At 52.9% G+C, this 14,892-nt stretch overlaps 1 long non-coding RNA gene across 1 annotated transcript; it reads left to right on the top strand.

Annotated features, from left to right (window-relative positions):
- The first annotated feature begins 3,820 nt into the window (after positions 1 to 3,820).
- LOC134434378 (uncharacterized) lies at positions 3,821 to 4,821 on the top strand. Its single transcript, XR_010031850.1, has 3 exons — positions 3,821 to 3,954; positions 4,252 to 4,332; positions 4,765 to 4,821. It is a non-coding gene; the product is annotated as an uncharacterized LOC134434378 (long non-coding RNA).
- The last annotated feature ends 10,071 nt before the right edge of the window (positions 4,822 to 14,892 follow it).

The following is a 14,892-nucleotide window of genomic DNA, read 5'->3' as shown; positions in this document are numbered from 1 at the left end:
CAGGAATGGAAATTCGTGAGGACAAAATCCAGTACACCAAGCCATGGACTTACCTTGGAGTCCAGATCCGGGAAAGAACCATCGTACCTCAGCAGATCGTCATCAACGACGACCCAAAAACCCTCAGGGACTTACACAGCCTGTGCGGATCCATCAACTGGGTACGTCCACTGCTAGGAATTACATCAGAGGACCTTGCTCCCTTGTTCAATCTTCTTCGTGGACCCAAGGAACTGGACTCTCCCTGCACTCTCACAGAGGAAGCCAGAGGTGCCATCATCAAAGTCCAGGAAGCCCTGTTTTCACACAAAGCCCATCGCTATGACCCCAGTCTGCCTTTCCAGTTCATCATTCTGGGAAAAGCACCCAGATTCCATGGACTGATCTTCCAATGGGACCCTAAGCTGCGAGATCCTTTGTTGATACTGGAATAGGTTTAAACAAGTAGCCAGCCTACAAAGACAATTACCACCTACCAGGAGATTATAGCACACTTAACAAAAAAGGCTAGGACTTGTCTTTGCTGTCTTTCAGGTTGTGATTTTGAATGCATATATTTGCCAATAACCCTTAAAGACTTTGAGGATTTGATCAAGACCAATGTGAGTCTACAGTTTGCTCTGGACAGTTATACGGGTCAAACTTCATCAGACATCCCAGAACACAAGCTTTTCAACCAGAATGAAACTTTCCATTTGATTCCAAAACGAATACAAAGTAGAAATCCTCTCAAGGCTCTAACCCTATTTACAGATGGCTCAGGGTCATCCCACAAGTCGGTGATTACTTGGAGAGACCCCAAACACAAGAATGGCAATCTGACGTGCAGACAGTAGAAGGATCGCCACAGATTGCAGAACTAGCAGCTGTCGTCAGAGCCTTTGAAAAATTTAAAAACGAGCCTTTCAATCTGGTCACAGATTTAGCATATGTTGCGGGAATAGCTATGACAGCAGAACATGCTCTTCTCAAAGAGGTCTCTAACCCAAAGTTATACCACCTGCTCTCTACATTAATACACCTGATCTCCCACAGAAAGCAACCTTATCACATAATGCATGTGAGGTCTCACATGGACCTCCCAGGTGTTGTTGCAGAAGACAACAGGAAAGCAGATGCATTAGTAATGGCAGCAGAAACTGCTAATGTTCCTAACATCTTTGCTTAGGCAAAGCTGTCACACGCGTTCTTTCATCAAAATGTACCTGCCCTTATGAGAATGTTTAAGCTCTCAAAGGATCAGGCAAAAGCTATCGTGGCTACCTGTCCGAACTGTCAAAACTACCAGATACCATCAATGGGTACAGGAGTCAATCCCCGAGGTCTGAATTGCTGTCAGCTGTGGCAGACAGATGTAAATCACTATGCACCTTTTGGAAGGTCAAAGTACGTGCATGTTTCAGTCGACACATTCTCAGGAGCAGTGTTTGCATCATCACATGCAGGAGAAAAGACCATGCACACAATTAAACACTTTCTCCTCGCTTTTGCCACCCTGGGTGTACCAAAGGAGATTAAAACAGATAATGGGCCAGCCTATACCTCCCACAAGTTGAAGGAGTTCTTCAATGAATGGGGCATAGCACACAAGACGGGCATACCTGTAAACCCCACAGGACAATCCATCGTGGAAAGGACACATCAAACCCTCAAAAGAGTCCTCGAGCAACAGAACAGGGACATGAAAATCACATCTTCAGTGGAGAGACTTTGCAAGGCTCTCTATGTCATCAACTTCCTGAACTGCACAGCATCAGAGCCTGACCCACCAATACTTCGCCACTTTGCAAATACCACACAAGCAAAGCTCATGGAGAAACCACCTGTGCTTGTGAAGGACCCTGAAAAACACCAAATTTCAGGGCCTCATCAGTTGATTACCTGGGGTAGAGGTTATGCGTGCGTGCTACTTTCATCAGGTCCAAGGTGGTACCCAGGAAAACACGTAAAACCATACTCAGGCACAGTGAACACTACTGCAGACAAGGACAAGAACTCTCCTGAGGCAAACACAAGACCACCTCAAAACCAAACCAGCTCAGCCTGGAGACGAAGGCGTCGCCAAACACTCACAAACACAAGAAGAGACCTGTGGAAGGGGCTAGCAGCGGGCCTGTTAGCTAAAGGAGCGAGAAGTAAGAAGAAGAAGAAGCTGATAAGGAGCTTTCTCCAAGGCCGTAACCAAGGAGATCGAGAGAAGGAAGATAAGAACATTCTGCAGCTGGATGAAGCATTTTTAGAAAGTTAGGTGGAGTCAGAGTAACTTTTCACCAATGGCGTGGTATTGAATTATTGTGGCCAATAGCTAAGGTAGAGGAAGGGTAAACAACTGGAAAGTGTATAAAAGATCAGCCATTTTCATTAATAAACTGTTGCCAAGTGTTACTAACTGAGACTGCTTGTGGTCTCTGCTTTATGTCGTGACCGCCTCGACTGCGACAGAGACCGCCCCATTACATAGCAGCAGACAAAACAGAAAGTTAAATAACAGACTGCTGTAATAGGCCACAGATAGCCTTAACAAAAAAGTGTTCTCTGAATTATGTGTTATTACACTGTGTTGTATTGTAAAAAACATTATTATTCCCTCTTCCTAACCTTAAAACCCCTTAACCTTCTACCCACTCCTCCTCCCGTAGTGTAGCTTAGAAATGAAAAGAAAAAAGGGGGGAGGAGGGAAACACAGAAAAGAACAAGGCAGAAATCCCTCTCATCATAAAGATAACAAATTGTGCTTATATTCCCTATCAGAAGCCCTAATTCTGCCCAAAGATGAAAAATATTTCCGTCGGTGCTGTCCTCACCTCTGCCTGGATGCTCTACACCGTACCACGTGCCTTTGGCTGGATTAGCCCTCAGCCCAGCCATAATGTTTGGGTAACCTTAGCAAAAACATTAAAACAAGACAACATGTGCTTGTCTATGGGAAGCATAGATAATCCACTTTCTACATGTCTAGTAGGAATTCCCTTTGTAGCAGACGATTGGCCTGTCTATAACTCAGAGGTTCTCCACACCACAGGTAAGAGACCCAATGGGGCTGACACTTGGGACGAGTGGACGAAAATTCTGCCAGATGCTCGAGAGGAACCCCAAGAATTGGATCTATTGGGATTCTCCAAGGACACATATTGTGTCAAATTTTACTTTAGGCGTCCAAAAAACGATTGGCCAGAAATTGACCAACACAAAAACACATATCGAAAAGATGCGCCACCAATTAACAAAGCCTATAACCCACATGATTGGTGCAATTACACCGCTCATGTAATTTCTGTGTCCTCTCTCCATCCCAAAGTATTACCCAAGGGATGGGATCTTGCCGCAACCAGGTCTACTGGAAAATGTTCCTTTACCTGTCCTTGACTGGGGGTGAAATGAGATGATCTTTTAGGTCCCTTCCAGCCCATGCCATTCCAAGACTCCATTAATCTATGACTTCATGGGACCCACTGGCTCCCAGGAGTGGAGTGGGGTGCGTTGCCTGGAAACAGGAGTTGTGTTGAGGAGGGGCCTCAGTCCTGCAAGGGATTCGGAAGGAGAAGGAGCCTGCTGGCTGCTCGTCCTTTTTATCATCGCTTTGCTCATTGCTTCTATCAACCCTTTTGTTCACCCTGTTTGTCATCCATTTTGCTCATCCCTGACAGACCCAACTGGGCAGAAGGCTTGTGACAAATCAGGGACAGAGTGTGTGCAGACATGGCAACATGCCAGGACCCACTCAGCCTCTCCCAGATGCTGGATGTCGCCATTGGGACACCAGAGAAGGGAGCCATTCACTTTGCAGCCATGAGAAAACTGCTGCAGGCCATGCTGGAGAACCTGAACGTGCAGTATCTGACCAGTGAGGAGCCGTGGCCAGGGCAGCTGAGTGGCTCCTCACTTGCTGATGTTAATTATGAAGTGAAAGTATTTAAGAAAGAGATGGAAAACTACGAGAAACACATGTCCAAGGTAGAGGCTTTTCCCAGCCCCCCAGGCACTCCCCCAGCAGACAGCCCCTCCCTGCTCCCTCAGACAGCAGTGCTTGGCTCTGCCCTCACTGCCCTGGCAGAGCCGCTGGCAGGGGCTCTTTGCTGTCTGGTCGGGCTTCAGTGCTCTGGCACTGAGCCCAGCTGGGGCAGGTGGCACTGGGACTCTCTCTGCTCACCTGGCTGTGCCAAGGGCTGCCCATGGCAGGGTGAGGCTCTTTGGGGTGTTGCTGCCCTGGCTATCACCTCTGACATCCCTGTTTCTGGGCCTGTTTCACAGGTTCTTCATGAGGAGATTGGTGGGATAAAGGCAGAAACTTCCCGCATATCAGAGGACTTGAAGAAGTTCCAGGAGGCACAGGTTTGTGCAGATCACTGTGGTTCTAAGGTCGTTTCCTAAACACCCTCACCAGAGACTTGTCTCTGACAATGCTTTCCCCTAGACCATGGAGACTTCCCAGCATCTTGAGGAGCTTTAAAAGTTAAAGGCTGGCCAGTGTCACATGGCAGGGGAAAGGAACAAGGTCCAGATGTCGCAGGACCAGGTGAACTGCTGCTGGGAGCAAGTTTTGGGTCTGAGACAGCAGCCTGTACCCTCTGCTCTGCTGGCTGGAGGCTCAGCACCCTTGGCCCTGCTTGATGCATGGACCGTGCTGCCTGCAGAGCCCTGCCAGCCTGGCTGAGCCTGGCCCTGCCCTGTCTCCAGGGCTCCACAAACCCCAGCAGGGGTCAAGGGCTTGCGGGTCCCCATTGACCCTCCCAGAGGCTCACTGCTACCACTGCTCTCCCCTAGGACATGGCTGTCACCCAGGATCTCTGTGAGGAGGTTGACAAGTTAAAGACAACCCACATCCTCATGGAAGAAGGCATAAAGAAGCTTAAACAGTCTCTTGCCTTAGTGAGATGTTGGGTCATGTAATCTTTGGGCTCTCATGGGGAACTTCAATGTGATTCCAAGAGCAGGTTTTGGGATCAGGGTCTCAGGACTGGGTGGAGGACCCTGGCTCTGCCCATGCAGCTAAAGGGCCCCCATGCTGGGACAACATGATGTCTGTGCCCTGACTCTACCGTCACTGACCTTTCCAGATGAAGAAACTGGGGGAGGACCTTAAAAAGCTGAGGGAGGATTTTGCCAAGTGGAAAGAAGAGAGCAGGAAGTAGATCTCTCAGCATATTGAGTAAGGGGACAGGAGTGGATTTCATACCCTGGGGGGCTGGCAAGGGAGCCCAGGGTGTCTGTAGCATCCTGGTTTGTGGGCATGGGATGCCCAGCAGCCCTTCAGGGGTAACCCTGCCCTTGCCCCCATCCCGCTGGCCAGGGCTTTGCGGCAGGAGACAAAGTCACAGCTGAAGAAGATGGGAGAACATCAGGAGATGAAGAATGCCATGCTGGAGGAGCTGGTGACTGAGACAGCCGACCAGCTGAACATGCAGGTGAGGAAGCATGAGGAACGTACTCCTGGGGAAGCACTCCCACCACTCCTGGCTCAGTCCTGTTGGAGGTCCATGCCACATCCTCATGCTGTCTTGTGCTTTGCTGTAATCATTTGGGAGACCCAAACTGCCGAAATTGGCCTGGATCAGTCAGCAGCATGGACAGAAACTAAAGCCTTGATGCAAACGTCCTCTTGACATGGTGGGTTCATGGCCAATGGCTGAGTAATTGTCACAGTCGTTACAAGGGTCTTCAGGGTGAAGAGAGACGAGAATGTTGACTTCATGTTCAGAAGGCTTGATTTATTGTTTTATGATATATATATTACATTATAACTATACTAAAAGAAATAGAAGAGAAAGTTCTCAGAAGGCTAACTAAGCTAAGAACAGAAAAGAATGAATAACAAAGATCTGTGTCTCCACAGAGAGTGAGACCCAGCTCTGCCGTGAGTGGTCAGTAAATCTAAACATCTACAGGAGACCAATCATGGATTCACCTGTTGCATTCCACAGCAGCAGATAACCATTGTTTCCACTTTGTTGCTGAAACTTCTCAGCTTCAGCAGGAAAAATCCTAACAAAAGCATTTTAATGAAAAGATGTCTGTGACAAGTAATGCGGGTCTTCCCCTGTGGAGCAGACAGACCCCTTTTGGTCAGCACCTTATGTTTTTTCATCCCGGGAGCAGGATCAGAAGCTGAGACAGGACATGGAAGCCAAGTTTTTGGAGATCCAAAGAGACTATGAGAAACTCAGCTTTGCCTCAAAGAGAATCCAAAAGGACTCTCAACAAAAGCAAAAAGATATCACAGTGTGTGGGTGAAACATCTTTTGGGTCAGAGCATCCCCCAAGATGACTCCAGGCAGGAGACAAAGTCATATCCAGGCAGGGATCACAAGGAATCTCCTACTGCCCTCCTCACAGCTTTGTTCTGGTCCCAAGTGCCCTTCCTCAAGGTTTTTGGGCAAGGGGAGAGGGGTATGCTCCTACATCCTGGGGTGTGCCCCAATCTTGCTGTGGTGTCATGCATTCCTTTCTGTGCTGAAAGATGCTGGAGAAGCTGCAGAAGGAGAAAGCAGATCAGCAGGACATGATGGTTGCAATGGACATGGTACAGTCTAAGGGGCCTCTGTGCCAGCCCAGAGCTTCCCAGGCAGGGTGAAAAATGCCCCTTGTCCCTTGGGGTCTGGGTGGCAGAAATTGTCCCCTTGGGAGGGGGCATTTCCTGAGCTCATGGGGTCCCTCACACTTCACATGGTGGGACCAAGCTCACAAGGGTGATGGGGCAAACGGGGCCACAGCAGCCTGAAAGGGGCATGATGGCCTGGAGGAAGCACTCCTCCCTCTGCCCCTCACACGCTGGCCCTGCCTGGCATTCCTCATCCCTTTCCCCTCCGCTCTCCTGCTGTTCCACTCTGCCAGAAGGCAGACAAAGCTGCCTTGGACAGCAAAGTCGATTGCAGCCAGTTTGAAGAGAACATGGAGGAGCTGGATGAGAGGATGCAGGAGTTGCAGAGCCAGATTTCAGGCCAGGAGCAGCACTGGAACAATATGCAGCAGCAGTTCAGCAATGCAACTGAAGACAAGGTGAGGGGTACCTCGTTCCCACCATGAGGAACTGGCACCTTTGGGACTTGACAGCCTGCAGCAGCATCCCTCTGAGGATCCCTCTCCAGGCTTTTCCCTGGAGAGCTCCATGTCACATCCTGGAGCAGCTGGCTGAGGCTGTGCACCTGTTCACAGCTGGATCGCCTGGATCTGAAGACTTTCTGTAAACACCTGGAGGACTCCTGGAACAGGAACATGGAGGAACTCGAGGATAGGCTGTTGCGTGAAAACGCCACTGGGATTAAGAAGTGAGTGCGATGGAGATTCTGATGGCTTTGGCAAACAACTGTTTCTGACAGCGATGGCAACTGCTCCTCCCAGGCAGGGCTGTCAGATGCAGTGACCCAGAGCTGGGTCGTGCCCTGCCCTCCTGGCTGTGCACATGGGGGACTTTGGTGCCAGAGAGGGGCTGAAAGCGCTGCAGGGGCTGCTTGAGATGGTGGCATGGGTGCCTGTGCCCTTCACCTGGCATCAGCCAGCACCTTGGGGATGGGGAGAAATAGGCTCAACAGCCCACCGTTCACCCTGCAATCACCATGACCCTGTGCAGTGACCTGCCCAACACCTGGCTGCTGCAGGGAGCTGCTGCCTGTGTGCTGCAGGCCTGTGGCCCCAGGAGCTCAGCCAGCCCTCTTCCCTCACCCTCCTTAGGCAGCTGCCAGTCCCTTTCATGTGCCTGTCCTGTGACCGCATGCTCAGCGTGCAGGTTCCTGGCCAGTGAGTAGCACACGTGCATCGCGGGCAGCGGGGCTGGCATGGGGGGAGATGGGTGCCAGCAGTGACCCGCTGTGCTGGGCACAGGGGTGACAGTGTCGGCTTGGGAGGGGCTGATGTGGGGAGCCCCCTCTGCAGCCCTGCCCATCACCAGGGCCTGTGGGAGCTCATCCCAAGCGCTACAGGCAGCGAGATGCCATGGGCTACAATCCCATGGCTTTGGGGGTGCTGCCTCCAACAGGAACAGGTTCGTTGTCCCCGGCCACACACCTGTGACTCCTGCCCTCCCCAGGTACCCCAAAAAACTCCCGTATTTGCACTCAATGCCCCCCAGCAAGGAGCCACTGCCCAGCCAAAGGTAAGGGCCCTGAGGACACATTCCCCGCGCCTGCGGTGCAGGGTAGCCCTGACACGGCAAGGAGGGCTCTGCACCTGGGCTGGGGCAGAGGAGCCTGGGGGGATGGGGCAGGGCAGGGGAGCAGAAGGCAGCTGTGGAGGGCCAGTGCTTGCCCCAGGGCTGGGGGCTTTTGAATTCCTTGCCTTGTACTGCCCTGTCTGGCCCACCTCTCTGTCCCAAGGTTGCTGAAAGCACATCTGATGAGCTGTGTCTGTTTTCAGTCTGAGCTCAGGCTTGCTGGGGAGTTGTGTGCCTCCTGTGAAGGGAGTTGCCAAAACTGATCCCTGCAGCTGGGACAGCGCAGCTCCTGCCAGCTGGTGTCCTGTGCACAGGGACCTGCCATGGCCATGGCCAGCACACCTTGCTGTGGGGACAGAGCCAGCAGATCCAGACTGGTGGGATGGGTTTGAGGCTCCTGCAGCAGGTGGACAGGAGCTGGCAGGGACATGCCCCTGCAGGCAGCACTGCCAGTGCCCTCCCTGGCACAGCAGGGTGATGCCCTGCATGCCATAGGGCTGGGCACTGAGCCTCCTCTGTCCCATCACACAGGAGGCTGCTGGTCTGTGCCAGTGTCCCCCATATGCCGCAGATCTCTGGGGACCATCAAAGCAGCAGTTTCAGGATGCAGAACATCAAGGCTTCCCCACATACAAGTGCACAGCTGCAGCCTCTCCTGGTACACCTCAACAAGGAAGGTGTGATGAAAGTGGGGACACAGAATGGTAACTGAGGTTTGATGGTATTGCTGACTGTCCAGGGGGAATCTGTGCCTTCAGTGCCCAGGGAGACCTGAGTTGGGAGGATTATTGGGGGGTGCTGGATTGGGCCCTGCATTGCAGCCAGCTGCCCCCTCCTCCTCAGCCCAGTGTGACCCTGCTGCACGGTGAAGGACAAATCTCGAGAGGCCGTAATGACGAGCATCGTACAGCGATCAGGACACAGGATGTGTCAGATATGGCCCTGTCAGGGCGAGGGGGTCAGTGACGACAGGGGGCTGATTATCTGCAGGGTGCTAGCTGGGGGATGAGTGGGGTTCAGTGTACAGAGCTGGGTAATGTGGCATGGGTATTTTGTGTCTGGGGCAAGAAGGAAGGGACAGAATGGAGCAGGAGGACTGGCACATGGGGCAACTGAGCTTGGAGCTGGAGTAACGTGGGAGAACGGCCATGCCCAGTGTGGGACAAGAGCTTGAGTCGTGGTGTGGTGGGGCCAGCACCTGTGGCGGCTCACCCTTGTCCTTCACTGCCCAGGCCCTGCCGCCTCAGGAGAGCACCGGCCAGGCACAGCTCCTCAACAGGTCTCATGGGCCCCAGGGCTCGAGCAGCCTCTCCAGCCCCGCCAGACATCAACAGCCCCCGGCCAGCTGGAAAGGACTCAGTGCCCAATGCTCGACCTGGGACATCTTGTCCAAAGCGTGAAACGCCTGCGACAACTGTCATAAGAAATTTGGCTTTTTACTTGTATATCGTTATTAAGTTAGTTGTATATAGTTATTAGGTTAAGAAAAACTGTTAAAATTAGGGGCAGAGCCTTGTCTCACAGCCTGTCTCTCCCCGGGCTCCCTGGTGCTCCTTCAGCTCCTTCCCCCCTGCTGTGGCTCTGCCCCCGGGCTGAGCAGATCGAGCCCCGGGCCAGGCCCTGAGGCCGCTGCTGCTCCTGCGGTGCCTGCGGGGCAGCCCTGAGGCTCCGGGCCGGCTGTGGGAGCAGGAGTCGCGCTGCAGAGCCCGCGGCCCTCACGGGCTGCGAAGGCACGGGCAGATGGCCATGGGGCCCGGCTGGCAATGCCGGCGCTGCTGCTCTCGGCTGCCGCCTGCAATCCTTACAGGCAGCCCTCATGCCGGCTCAGGAGCCGCTCGGAGCCGTGCCCAAGGGCTGGCCCCGACCCGCGGCCCCCAAGGGCACTTGTCCCTTCATCTCTGCACTGCCACATTCCGAGCTCATTTGTCAGTTCCCTCCTCCCCTTCCTTTCTGTGTGGCAGTGTTAGGGGAGGGCCCAGCGGCTTTCCTCCCGCACAGCCGACAGCCTCTTGCCCACAGCTCCCTGGTGGGAGCCAGAGCTGCTTTCCACCCGGGCAGCCCTGCCGTGTCCCACAGCCTGGGCCGGCTCCTGCCCACTGCCGGCGAGGCCCAGTGGCTGGGCCCGGCCATCCCGGGCCAGAGCAGCTCCCTGGCCCGGAGAACACAGCCGGACATGGGGGGACACACGGCAACACACGGGGGACACACGGCGGGCACCATTTCCCCGTGTCCCCATTGCCTCAGAGCAGCGCCGTGTGCGGGGCTGGCACGGACCCGGGCACAAAGGAATGTCTTTGCTGTCACCGGAGAAAGGACACGGCAGGGGTGCTGCTCACGGATGAGGGTGCTTGGGGCTGGGGGGGCTCTCCGACCTTCTCACACCTGCGGAGGTCGGGGCAGTCTCTGTCCCTCTCAGCCCTGGTGTGACCCCACCCGATCATCATCGGGCTCAGAGGGACAGAGACACCCCCAAACCCCCAGAAGGGCTGAACCCGGGATTTGATTTGGGGCTGAGGATTTAGGAAGGGGCTGGAATTGGGGCTGAGCTTGGAGATGGGGCTGAGATTTGGATTAGAGCTGGGATTGGGGTTAAGGCTAGACATGGGATTGGCTTTGGGCTGGGGTTGGGATTGGGTCTGGGGCTAGATGAGTGTGACACTGGGATGAGATTGAATACAGAATTGTGAGTATGTCTAAACATGGAGACCAGGATCAGGGTCAGGTTTGGGACTGAGCTCACCCAGAACAGGACAGAGGGGATGTCACTGCAGGATGTCCCTGGCATCATCCCAGCCCTCCTCAGGCACCTCCAAACATGGGAGGCAGCTGGGTGCTCCAAGATCCAGGTCATCCCATGCTGCCCCTCAATATCATGCAAGCATTCCCTGAGGGCAGCCCTGACTGTGACCCTTGGGGCTCTGGGATCAGCCCTCACATCCCTGTAGGAGCAGCTGCAGACAGGATGAGAGATCCCTCCGCTGATTCCTGTGGAAAGGTGAAGCTCAGCTGCCCTTTTCTTCTGGTGCATCCTCCACTCCTCAGTTGAGGATGTCAAACTCCCCAGGAGCAGAAAAATCCTCGTTCCCGGTTTTGTTGTGGCTGCAGCCTTGAACATCCATGCAGAATGAAGGGCTTTCTGACAGCCCTGCTGAATGACACCAGCAAGAGGTTTGTGAGAAGGGGAAGGAAATGTATTTTAATAGTAAATAAAAGGTGCAAAATTATTTCTTTCTGTCATATTCCTTTTCAGTCAGTTCCAGGTCTGTTTTCAGAGTGCCACCTTCTCAGCTGATTGTGTTTGTGCCCTCCTTTCTCCCCTCCCTTTCTTTGTCTGCTCTGCTTCTCTCTCTGTCTCGCTTGACCCAGGTCAGCTCCCACCAAAGACCCTGCCCTGATTTAATTCCCAATCCACGAGCTACAACAACCATGGGTGAAGTTATGAAGACTGGCAGTGAAATGTCACTGTAAGATCTTGCCCCATTTGGCTTTTCACTTGTCCATAAGAGCTTTGTGTTCAAGAGCAGGAATATTATTTCCTGGCTGGGAACTGGAATTCCAGCCCCTGGGAGTTTGTGCCACTGATCCCAGAGGGGCATTCCCAAGGCTCCCAGGGTGCTGTTCCTGCCATGCCTCCCAAGGAGCTGTGCAGAGCCAGGGGACAAGGTCCAGCAGCTCTGTTGGTTCTGCAGTTCCACAAGGGCCCCTGGGTCCATGAGTTTCCCTACTGCCCACAGAGGTTCCTTGGTTCCCATGATGCCCTGCTGTGTCACCATGGATATTTGGTGCCATAAAGTTCTTCAGTGTCACAATGGCCTCCCTCGCTCCATGAGCTTCCTCAGTGTCACAATGGCTTCCTTGGATGGGCATTGTCACCATGGACCATTGGCTCCATGCAAGCCTGCTGGGTCACCATGGACTCCTTGGTTCCGTGAGGTTCTGGGGGTGTCTCCGTGGTCTCCTTGGATCCACAGTGTCACAATGGACCACTGGATCCACCTGGACCTGCTGTGTCACCATGGCCCCTTGGTTCCATGGGACCCCAGGGTCACAACTGACTCTTGCTTCCACGTCACCCCCTCAGTGTCAAAATGGCCCCTTCATTCCATAAGGAATATGAAAGTTTTGTAGAAACATTGAGCAAATCCTGCTCAACACACCTGGGAACATCTGTTTGCATTCAAGAGAGAGGTTAAAGGTGAGGATGGCACCAGCAGCTTCCATCTGCAACAGAGATCCAGGGAAAGGACAGGGACAGAGAATTCAGCTGCAAGACTCAGAATTCTGCTTCCAGAGATCATTTCTGCTCACACTGTCCCTTGGAGAAAGGTGACACTATTCCTGGCATCCTGGACTGAGCAGGTGGTTCCTCAGTGGGGTTTGTTTTTTAGGAAACCTGCTCAGGCTTTTCCATTCTTTACTTTCCTTCAGCCAGGGTCTGTGTGCAGACAAAGCCCTGAGGAGAGCAGGGGGGACATGGTGCAATGGGCTGGGACATGGACCTGCAGAACTCAGGGGAAAAGGTTCTGCTGCAGGGCACAGGGATGTCAGTGTCAAGTGGGCCATGTCAGACATGGTGAGGCTGGGGGTGAGGAATAGCTTGTCCAAACAGGGTCAGCCCTCAAGGGGCTCATTGTTCTCTGTGCCCAGACCTCCTAAGGAGACATTCAGCATTAGGATCACCTGGGGAATGCTTCTATGAGCTCTTCTCTGAACTGGGAAATAAAAAATACTCACTTGATTAAAGAAAACAAGTCAGGAGGTGCACTTTGAAATCTTCCTTCTTAAATGAACTCCAAACTGACTCCAGTGGGCTGCACTTGATCTGGACACATGAAGAGAGCTGAAGGAAGATAAAGAGCCCCCGAGGGCTTTCTGTATTTTGATGATCCCCGCAGTGGATTTGGGGCTGAGTCCAGGACCCTCAGGCACTGAGAGAAGGCTGAAGAAGCATCTCAAGGAGTCAGAAGCAAAACTCCAAGTCCCTTGAAGCATCACTGGGTCCCACTGAGGGCAGGGAGTGCCAAAGGCTCCCCAGGGACTGCTGAGAGCAGATCCTTGAGGCCAGGATTGCAGGGAGCCAAAGGCTCTGAGCAGGGAACTGCAATGCTGAGCAGCAAGGCCTTAGCTGGGTGGGGGAAGCAGAAAGGCCAAGCCCTGAGCCCAGCCTGGGACAGCAGGGCCTGTCCCTCACAGGGGGCTCGGGGCTGTTTGTGGGGCAGTGGGATGTGAGGGGCAGCAAGGACAAATGTCATAAACCTGTGTGGCGCTGCAGATCCTCATGGAACCAAGGGGCCAGTGGGACACTGTGGGGCCTCATGGAAACAAGAGGCCATTGTGAGCCTGCAGGGCTGGAACACCCCAGAACACTGAAATGTTGGGGATAACCAAAGGTTCCTTTCCTTGAGTTTGGTGCAGAGGAGAAACACCAACCAGATGTTGTCAACATGGCCAGATGCAAAGAATAGTCTTGGTAGGAAGGGACCCACAAGGATCATCAAGCCCAGCTCATAAGTGAATGGCCCACACAGGGACTGAACCCACAAACTCAGTGATACCAGCACCATGCTCTAACCAACTGAGATAAGAGGTCAGAATGACACAAAATTTTACTGGCAAAATGTGGACAGTCAAGGAACTTTGGCAAAGGTTTTAATACAACATCCACTTCAACATAAACCTCTTATCATAGCATTAACTTCACGAACTTAGCCCATTTAACCTAAAAACCTTTAACTGTTGAGATGTTATGTTACCCAAAAATGTTCCAGGTAAGTAGGATTAGAAGGAGAAGAAATAGAGAACAACAGAAAGACAGAAGATCTTTAGAAAGACACACACATAGGTACCAGCTACTGGGGTTCCAGCACTGCTAACAGAAAAACTCCAGGAGAAGACAGGATCCAAATCATGGGCTGGCCTCATGCTCTGGCTTTTAAACTCCTTGGCCTTCATGGGCCCACCCCTGGGGTGGGACTGCCAATTGCTTGTCCAATATGAGCCAGGATAACACCAGCTGCTACTGTGTGATTGATTGACAGCTCAGCCAATCAGAGTGGGGTTAGCACAGCATTTGCTATGTGATTGACAGCTCTGCCAGGTGAGGGCTGGGGGCGGGGCTGTGTCCCACCACAAACCAAGTCCTGACCCGGCCCTGGCCCCACACGAGCATTCCGAGCATCCCAAGGTGTCTAGGGACATCAATGTCGTCCAGCCTCTCACAATGACCACGGTGACACTACGGAACCTCATGGAGCCATGGGTCAGTTGTGACAATGTGGGTCCAAGGACACTAAGGAACCTCATGGAATCAGGGACACCATTGTGCAACTTAGGGGCAGTATGGATGCAAGGGTCAGTAATCAAACAGTTGGAGCCCATAGAAACAAGGAGCAATCGTTTCACAGTGGGGCTGCGTGGGGCCAATGGACCCTTGTGACTCTGTTGGGGCTCATGAAACCAAGAAGCCATTGTGACATTGCCAGACCTCATGTAATCAAGGAGAATACTTTGACAGTGTGGGCACTCATGAAATCAATGGAACATGGAACAGGTCTGCCTGGTTTGGCCTCCTGGGGCCTGTCTGACAGGTCCCACTGAATTTGACATGTCAAGGGCCACTTCCCATCTGACCGTGAAGCACTGGGGCTCCATGATTTTATTCCTGTGGGAAAGAAGTGTCTTTCTTGTCTAGGCACCCGTGGCCAAAATTGAGATTCTGCATCTAAAATTCTCTATATCCAAGGGTT

This window comes from Melospiza melodia, unplaced genomic scaffold (genome assembly GCF_035770615.1).
Source record: "Melospiza melodia melodia isolate bMelMel2 unplaced genomic scaffold, bMelMel2.pri scaffold_35, whole genome shotgun sequence".
Taxonomy (NCBI): Eukaryota; Metazoa; Chordata; class Aves; order Passeriformes; family Passerellidae; genus Melospiza; species Melospiza melodia.
This window is presented reverse-complemented; position numbering and strand designations above follow the sequence as displayed.